This window comes from Nicotiana tomentosiformis, chromosome 5 (genome assembly GCF_000390325.3).
Source record: "Nicotiana tomentosiformis chromosome 5, ASM39032v3, whole genome shotgun sequence".
Lineage (NCBI taxonomy): Eukaryota > Viridiplantae > Streptophyta > Magnoliopsida > Solanales > Solanaceae > Nicotiana > Nicotiana tomentosiformis.
In genome coordinates this window covers 30,908,691-30,918,883 of record NC_090816.1, presented here as the reverse complement: position 1 = coordinate 30,918,883, position 10,193 = coordinate 30,908,691, and the positions used below count along the sequence as shown (strand labels likewise).

At 34.0% G+C, this 10,193-nt stretch overlaps 1 long non-coding RNA gene across 2 annotated transcripts; it reads left to right on the top strand.

Annotated features, from left to right (window-relative positions):
• Positions 1-1,155: 1,155 nt before the first annotated feature.
• LOC138891774 (uncharacterized) lies at positions 1,156-8,306 on the top strand. 2 transcript variants are annotated; one of them, XR_011408098.1, is made up of 3 exons: positions 1,156-1,388; positions 6,651-6,719; positions 7,843-8,306. It is a non-coding gene; the product is annotated as an uncharacterized lncRNA (long non-coding RNA). The 2 variants fall into 2 exon arrangements; XR_011408097.1 differs by having other exon boundaries at positions 7,738-8,306.
• Positions 8,307-10,193: the final 1,887 nt, after the last annotated feature.

The following is a 10,193-nucleotide window of genomic DNA, read 5'->3' as shown; positions in this document are numbered from 1 at the left end:
GTGGCTATTAATATTGTCAGGACGGGGGAATAAGGGAGGTTATTATAAGAGTGATAATGGTGTCTATTGTCAAGGATGATATGTGATGATGTAGATTTATTGTGTTGGTAATTTTTATGTGATGATGTGGGGTTATTGCATTGGTAATTTTCATGTGATGTTGTGATTTTTCTTGTGCTTATTTTTATATCTTGTGCAATTTATCTTGTTGTTGGTAAATTGATAATAGTCTGATCTATGTTGAAATTGGGAGCATGTGGCTATTGCCCGGCAGATTATGAAATGAAATGTGGGCACGAGGTGCCGTGAGTAAATAATGATGATATTGACACGTGAATTGTCCGTGCAGCTGTGATATGAAATGTGGGCACGAGGTGCCGTGAGTAAATAATGATGATATTGACACGTGAATTGTCCGTGCAGTTGTGATATAAAATATGGGCACGAGGTGCCGTGAGTAAATGATGATAATATTGGCACATGAGTTGTCCGTGCGATTGTGATAGAGAAATTGGCACGAGGTGCCGTGGAAATATGAAAGTGGGCTGAGACCCGTATTTTATGATTTTGAAATGAGGTGTCACATGGTGACTTTTATTCGAAAGATATTTATTTGAAAGAATTATATTTGAAAGAGATTTATTTGAAAAAAAATATATTTGAAAGAGATTTATTTGAAAGAATTATATTTGAAAGATATTTATTTGAAGGGAGTATATTCGAAATATATTTATTGGAAAGTATTATATCCTGAAGATTATTATTTGAAAAACATATAGGCGAAAGATTTATATTTGAAGGACTTGATTAATTGGTTGTACTTGTATTCATTATTTGTTGAGCAACATTTATGGTGTTCTTGTTGCCCTGATGTGTATATCACTGGTTGATTATTGTTGTCATCATTGTTATTTGTTTCTATTATTTTTGTATGCTATATTGCACAGGTTATTAGACTAGTGAGTGTCTTGACTATATCTCGTCACTACTCCACTGATGTTAGTGTAATAGCCCATAAATTCCAAACAAGGACATATTGGCCATTTAACAAACAAAAAAAACAAAAAAAAATACACAAAAAAGAAAAGGACCGAATTTCATAAGGCAGGGAGGATATAATACCACCAATATCTTAAATGAGGACATATTGGTCATTTAGCAAATAATTTAAGGAAAAAAAAAAACAAAAAAAATAGAGAAGCACTTAAAAGGGCCGAAGCCCATAAGAAAAGGTTCTGTTGGAATTAGTTTAAGGGTTAAAAGAAAAAAAAGGGACTTTGCATAGCCGTAAAAGCTTAAAGCAAAGGATTCTGGAGAGGAACTAATACAATGCGTGGAATCATATCAATAGAAGCCAAGGAAGCTTAACTACTTACTGATTCTTTCGGGTATTTACTTGAACTCTTATTCTAAGTTATTGATAGATAGTCTATATTATAATTATGTTATGTTCATGATATTGAAAATTTAATACCAGTGAAAGATGTTATGGGTAGAATTAAAAAGATGATATCGTCACTCTGTATGGAGTGTTGCACTTGGCTTGGATGCGAGGATGCTCATGAACAAAATCAGATTTATATTCTGCACAAGCTAATTGATGGATTAGTTGAGCAAAAAAAAAGAGATTATAATCTACAATAACATGGGGATATCAAGGAAGAACTTATTCCTAACAAGTTATTAAGAAGATACAATATGAGAACTTATTATTACTAATCCTGCAAGTTTCCTGTACGATTTAGTAAAGGAGTAGTACAAAGATTTTGAGATTTGGAAGAGTAAATTAGCAATAGATATTTTTTTTAAGAAAAAAATAATGATATGAAGAGTGAAATCAAGATGTTGGTTATAACCGAAAATTCTACTGAAAGCGAAATAGATTATAGAGTTCATGAGTGGTAACACTACACTTATATTGATTTATAGATTACACAACAAATTGAGATTCCAGAATGGAAATGAGAAAGAATTACTATGGATTTTGTCACCGGTCTACCACGAACCCTTAGAGGTTATGACTCTGTATGGGTGATTGTAGATCGATTGACAAAATCAGCACACTTTTTGCCAGTGAAACTACATATGATGGAGTAAGATATGCACAGATATTTATGAACGAAATTGTCCGACTTCACGGAGTTCTAGTATCCATCATCTCTGATAGAGGATCACAGTTCACTTCACGCTTTTGGAAATCTTTTCAAGAAGCATTGGGTACACGAGTAGATCTTAGTACTGCATTTCACCCATAGACAGACGAGCAGTCTGAACGTACTATATAGAACTTGGAGGATATGTTGAGAGCTTGCATTCTTGAGTTTGGAGGTAGTTGGGACACTTATCTACCTTTAGCTGAATTTGCTTACAATAATAGCTTCCAGTCCAGTATTCAAATGGCACCGTACGAAGTATTGTATGGTAGAAGATGTCGTTCTCCTATCGGATAGTTTGAAGATGGTGAGACTAACTTATGGGGACCCGACTTAGTACAAGAAGCTATGGACAAAGTCCAGTTGATCAGACAGAGATTGCTTACAGCTCAAAGTAGACAAAAATCTTATGCGGATAAGAGAAGAAGAGACTTAGTGTTCGCAATTGGAGATAAAGTGTTCTTACGAGTCTCTCCTACGAAAGGTGTAATGCGGTTTGGAAAAAGAGGCAAGTTGAGCCCCAGGTTTATAGGACCGTATGAGATACTAGATCGAGTGGAAGTTGAGGCTTATCGTTTGGCACTTCCTCCTGAGTTGTCTTTTATTCATCCAGTGTTCCATGTCTCAATGCTAGAAAATGTATATCAGACTCATCTTAGGTGCTTGAAGCGCCAACTATACCGCTTGATGAGAAGTTGTCTTACGAGGAGGAGCCGATGGCTATTGTTGATAGACAAGTAAGGAAGCTACGGTCAAAAGAAATTATGTTTGTGAAAGTCCTATGGAGAAATCATACCGTTGAAGAAGCTACTTGGGAAATAAAAGATTATATGCGCGTCAAATATCCTCATTTATTTCAGTCTACAGGTACGTGCTTGAGTTAAATTCGGGGACCGAATTTTATAAGGTGGGGAGAATGTAATAGCCCATAAATTTTAAACAAGGACATATTGGTCATTTAACAAACAAAAAAAACAAAAAACAAAAAAATACACAAAAAAGAAAAGGGCCGAAACCCACCAGATTACAATCTGGCAAAAAGGAAAAGCAAAAAAAGGGATTAAGGGAAGGGGAATGACTCACGGCAAATACAAAAAAGAAAAAGAAAAAGAGGGCTTTGGGTAGTAGAAGGATTCTAACACAGGGAAAACTCACGGGCAATAATAAGTTAAGGAAAAATTTGGTGAAAAGCTTGGTAGCCACTTTTGAGAACAAAAGAAAACGTGAGATTGGCACTTTTATTCCATTGAAGAGCACCGGAAAAATTCAACGAAGAGAAACTAACTAAACAAAGAAGAAGAAGAAGAAGAAGAAGAAGAAGAAGAAGAAGAAGGAGGAGGAGGAGGAGGAGGTAAATTTTTGAACTTAATTCATAGATTTGATTCATAAATTTTTAAACTTAATTCATAGATGTGATTCATAAATTCTATGGCTATAGAATTGGGGTTGAGAATTAGTTGAAGAATTAATATTAATGAAATAATGGAGTTCATGGATTTTTTCGTGAATTGATACTATAGGTTTGGGGTATAAACTTATATATTATGTATATGCCAATAAAAAAAGAAGAAGGGATATTCCTTCAAAAACTTCTCCGTTTCGTTAGTGATTGGTAATCAAATATGATTGCTACTAATATTGGTGATATTGGAAAAATTTACAATGTAATTTTGATAGCAGTGAGTTGGGATACTGAAATGGGTCTTGATATTTCAAGTAGAATAAAAGGGATTTGTTGGGTTATTATAATTCGACGAATTAAGAGCCAAACATTAAACTTTGAGGGTTGGGCATTCTAAATTAGTTATGAATTAGCCTAAACATGGAAATTAACATGAGATCGATATCATGTAATTATAGATTGATTGGAGGAAGTTGTACGAATTGCTCGAGATGAAGTATTTGGTATTTCGGCACGAGTATAGTGAGTAGTAATCTTACCGCAATTTGTATTTTCATAACTTTCATGGTTTATACGTTATTTTGAAAATAAAATGTGTTATCGAATGTTTGAAATTGCATGTGGGACAAGTTCTTTACTTGGTATAGTACTGAAGAGTTTACTTGAGATGTTTACAGTTATTTAAAAGATTCTCATTGTTACTAGACATGTTTTACTGTTACTTGAGATATGATTACCGTTACCGAAATTGGATTACATGATTTGATAAGAATTAAAATGCCCTGTACTATTTTGAAAATATTTCCATGTGAATATTTACTGTTTACAAAAAAAAAAAAGTATAAATGGGAGGAGACTTTGAAGGATCCCGTAGCTAACGGCGGGTTCGTTAGACCTGATGCACCTTCTATTTACAGATTACCGATTACAGTTATAGCCCTCGCTAGTGGGAAGGTAGAACTAGCATACAGTTATAGTTTTTCCTCGAGTAGAGACCTACAGTTATATTTGACTCCTTTAACGAAGGGGTCCACGCAGTGATACAGATTACATGATCCTTTCTTAAAACCTCCCAAACATAAAGATTTGCTACGACACAGTATTTACCGAGTTTATTACTGATTTGTTAAATTGATTTCTGTTACAAGAAACACATGAATAGACTAATTATATTTATCGTTCTGAGAGGGTATTTTATTTTTATGATAGTTTCTGATTATTATTAAACATACATGTTTTCTGACTTGTCTCCTATTAAAAACGGTTGTGGTTAAGTGTTATTACTCACTGAGCTAGCGACTCACTCCCCGCTATTTTTTTTTTACAGAGAGCAGTTGTCGCAAGAGAGAATTTCATTAATTAGAGTATACAATTTGATAGTTTCCGGTGAGCCCCGCACTTGTTCGCATGGGCAAAGAGTTTATTTATTTGCTACCGTCTTTTCTTATGAACTCTTAGAGTCGCTCCATAGTCATTTTTATTAGTATCATGAGTATTCATTCGTTATTTTGGACTAGTTACTAGTTGTGATGATCCAAAATATTATCTTTAAATTTAATAATTTATTATGTGTTATAAGACCTCAAAAAGCACTATTTATCATTCCTCGACTTGCGTGTGCAGTCCGTAAAATTTTTCGAAAAGTTTTTATGTGAAAATGGATTAAAATGTGAAATAGAGCTTTAAAACTCAACTGAGTTGACTTTGGTCAACATTTTGAGCAAACAGACTCGGATCAGTATTTTGACAGTTCTGGTAGGTATGTATCGTGATTTGGGACTTGGACGTATAGCCGAAATCAAATTCCAAGGTCCCTAGCCCGAGATATGGAATTTTGATGAAAAATTAAAAGTTTAAGTTCAAATAGTGACCGGATATCGAATTATGTGTAAACGACCCCGGAATAATGATTCCAACAGCTCCGTATGATTATTTTGGACTTAGGAGCGTGTTCGAAATTTTATTTGGAAGTCCGTAGTTAAATTAGGCTTGAAATGACTAAAATAGAAATTTAAGTTTGGAAGTTTGACCGAGGAGTTGACTTTTGATATTGGGGTTGGGATCCAGTTCTTAAAATTTTTATAGCTCCGTTATGTCATTTATGACTTGTGTGTAAAATTTGAGGTCAATCGGACTTGATTTGATAGGTTTCGATATCGAATGTAGAAGTTGGAAATTTTTAAATTTTCTTAAGCTTGAGTTGGGGTGTGATTTTAGTGTTGTTTGAAGTGATTTGAGGTTTCAAATAAGTTCGTATGATGTTTTAGGACTTGTTGGTGTATTTGGTTGAGGTCCCGAGGGCCTCAAGTGAGTTTCGGATGGTTAACAGATCAAAAGTGGGAACTAAGCAGCTGCTGCAACATTTATGCTGGAAATGCAGAAACAAATCGAGCCAGAAATCGAGCGTAAAAAACCCAGCCCAGAAATCGAGCGCACAAAATCGAGCCCATAAATCGAATCAAGGATCGAAGGCCAGGCTAGAGGGCCATAATCAAAGGCAAGACTCGAGGGCCATGGTCGAAGCGGCCATGATCGAAGGCCCAGGATTGAGGGCTATGACCGAGGCCAATGATCGAACGCCATGACTGAGGCCAGGATCGAGGGCCATAAAGATCGAAGCCGTGATCGATGCCCGGGATCGAAGGCTGCCTGGGCAGTTGTATAAAATAGGGGATTTCGTCCCATTTGCCATTTTTGACGAACTTGAGATTGAGCAGAAGCGATTTTTGTCAGATTTCAAGGAAAAATATTTGGGTAAGTGATTCTAACTCGGATTTGGTCAGTATACACGAATATATCATTTTTTTTACCATTTAATCAGTGTTTTGAGATTGAAATTTGGGAGACTTTTAGAAATCTCATAGAAATAAATTTTTGAGATTTCGGTGTCGATTAATAGTCGGATTTGAGTGAAACTGGTATGATTGGACTCATAATTGAATGAGTTATCGGATTTTGTAAGTTTCGCCGGATTTCGAGACGTGGGCCCCACGGACGATTTTTGAGCTAATTTCGGATTTATTGAAAAATATAGTATTTTCTTACGAAATTGATTCCTATAATTTTTGTTGATTGTATCGAATTATTTTGGCTAGATTCGAGCCATTGAGAGTTGGATAATCGAGGAAACGGCCTACTAGTGGATTAAATTGGAGCAAGTCAAGGTAAGTAACTTGTCTAACCTTGTGTGGGAAAAATTTTCCCTAGGATTGGTATTGTTGTGATAAATTGAAATATGTTAAAAGTCGCGTACACAATGTGACGAGTGTGTACACAGGCTAAATATGAAAGATTATGTCATTAAATTGTGTAAATCATTGTTGCATATCAATTAAATAATTTTACCTTATATTATTCTTCATCATTGATTTAAATGTTTATTACTTTAAATTGCTTAACCTTTTCCTGCTAATTATTTTACCTGTTTAATTGAAACTTAGTTTTTTTTATTCTGTGCATTATTTGAAGGTTGATTTTCTTTAAATTAAATATTATTAATATGAATTATTGAATATTTTAAATTTTGTATTGAAGCAACATATTAAAATTTTGAAATATTATTTTGTTGAGTTATTTATTCCCGAATATTTTTGGTGAGATTTTCCTACTCATTGTGATGGAGCCGTGAGCTCTTTATTGTGGAAAAATATTGTTGTTGATTTATTTTGGCAAATTGAAATATTTGGGCACTTGAGGTGCAAATTGTGATATTGATACGCATGCAGTGGTATAAGGTTTGGGTGTGAAACGCATGCGGTGAGATAAGGGTGGCTTGATACGCGTGACTAGTAGGGGAAACTACTAGAAGTCATGCAGTGTGATAAGGATGGCTAAAACGCGGGATGCTATTTCGGGAAAAAAAAATATTTTCTTTAAAATAAATTGTGAAGGCTCCCGCGGTGAGATAAGAAAATGAGATATTGTGAATTTATTTATGATTTGGGACTACGAGGCGGTACCTCGGTAGTGCCCTTGTTGATATTGATTTATGGCCGCATTTGCCTTCGATTATTTGTTGTGATTTTCTTAAAGTTGAAAGGAATTCTGTTTTGATTCCACGAGCTATTATTTGTCATTATTTTGTGTAATTAAATGGTGACATGCTACTTGATTCATTTTCATTGTCATTTTATTTTATTATATTGTTAAATATTTTACCATGCAATTATTATTTTCTAGTAGGGTCTGACCTGACCTTGTCACTACTCTACCGAGGTTAGGCTTTTGCACTTACTGGGTACTGCTGTGGTGTACTCGTACTACGCTTCTGCACATCTTTTTGTGTAGATCCAGGTACATCTTATCAACCTAGACATCAGTGAGTTACCTGCGGATAGAGACTTCGAGGTATATCTGCCCGTGTCCACAGACTCCGGAGTCCCCTTCTATTCTTGTTATGTTGCTTCCTTATTTCTTTAGACTCTGATATATAGAGACATTGATGATAAATTCTTAGAAGCTTGTGACTTATTTCTACTAAGTTTTGGGAGTTGTAATTATGTAAATTTTCAGATTTATTTATTTCAGATTTCTGTTTTTATTCTGCATTAATAGGCTTACCTAGTCTTAGAGATTAGGTGCCATCACGACATCCTACGGAGGGAATTTGGGGTCGTGACACTAGCATTGTATTTTTTTCATACTTTTGAGATGGATTTAGTATTAATATGTTGATAAGGCTGGTATTGTTGGTGAAAACTCGTTTTTGTTAGTTGGTGAAAACTCGTTTTGGTTAGTTAGTGAAGATTGTGATTGATTTAGATGAATATTGGTTGGTTGTTATTTGTTTATGAGACAGAAAAACTTTTGGATAGTCCTAAAATACGAAAAACTCTGTCCGATTTTCTGAAAAATACCGATGAAGCTTACTTGGGGGTATTTGCTCTTAAGCGCCGGTCATGATCCTAAATTGGTTCGTGAAGTCTTGATATTTACTGGGTGCCGACTATGGTGTACTCATACTATACTTCTGCACATTTTTGTGCAGAGCCAGATATTGGAGATATCGGACTCGGACAGAGTTAGGGTGTGATCGCAAGGATTCAAGAGTCCCTTGGAGTCTTTCCATTTTATTGTACTGTTAATTATTAATCAAACAATATTAAGTGTTCGATCCTTAAGATCATTTCATGTATTCAGTTAGAGTTCATGACTGAGTATTACCAGTCTTGGGAGGTTGTTTGTAATTATTTCTGCTGTTGGTTTCGATTATCTATTTAAAAAAAATTGGCTTGAATTGTAATTATAATTGCCTTACTTAGTCTTAGAGACTAAGTGCCATCACGACGTTTGTGGTGAGATTTTGGATCGTGACAACTTATTTGGGACATTTTCGTAAAATTTCCTAAAGTCAATCTTTTCATGGTTAGCTGATGCATGAGATTGTTGATTTTAATAAGTTAATGAAATAAATTAATATACTTCCTTCTAATATTAATGACTACCTTTTATTTCCTATGCATTAAAGGGCTCTTCTATTAAAATGTCCAAAACAGTTCTTTTGCATTTATTTTTGGAAATGGGTCCACGACCGGGTGTTTTACTTTTCTTTTTATTTTTTGATAGATATGTTTATATCGTTCACTTTTCACTAAGATAATCTTGTGATGCGTACATGTTCATGCATGCATCAAATAGATATTTCTGGATGTGTGACATATATTGACAATTAATAGCATGTTTGACCAAGCTGTAAAAATTAGCTTATTAGTATTTTATTTAAAAGTACTTTTTAGTGAAAAGCAGTTTGTGTTTGACTAATTAATTTGAAAAGTACTTCTGAACAGTAATTAGTATTTGATCAAGTTTTTAAAAATTGCTTCTAAGTGTATTTTTCTCAAAAGTGCTTTTTCAAAAAAGTACTTTTGGAGAGAAATTACTTTTTTATGCTTCTCCAAAACTGCTTCTACTTCTCCTCAAAAATACTATTTTTCTTCCAAAAGTTTGATCAAACACTTTAACTTTAAAAAAAAATAATACTTTTAAAAAAAAAATTGCTTATAGGATTGGAGAACCTTGGCTAAACATGTTATAAGTAAGCTTACTTGAGCGGTAGAGGCTGTATTAATTAAAACTAGAGGTTCAAGTGTAAAACTAGGCAATTTATGTTATAAACTTTAAGTGTCTCTTTTAAAAATCAAATAAATTTTACTTTGGATGGCGTTTACTATACAAGAAGATATTACACGAATGACTTAGACCTCCTCCAAGTTTAAGTATTTAAACAACTATCTATGCAAAATGGAGTACTTGTTATGAAATAAAAGCAACTTAGTAAAATATGAACAAGATATGTTGTTATGAAATAAAAGTAATTTAATAAAACATGAATAAAAAATGGAGATAGAGAGAAGGAAGAGGTTTTCTTCTTCAATTGTGTGTATTTTTCTATCTATTACAAGGCCTTTTTATAGGCATGAAAAGTGAAGAAAATTATGTTATTAAGCATAGAAATATGTCATTGAATATGTCATTAAGCATTTGAGAAGATCATGGAGCAAGAGTAGACATCCACCATAATTTAATTTTTCTTATAACACTCCCCCTTGGATGTTCATAAATAATGTGCCTCGTTAAAACCTTATTAGGAAAAAACCCTATGGAAAAAAAAATTCTAGTGAAGGAAAAAGAGTATACAT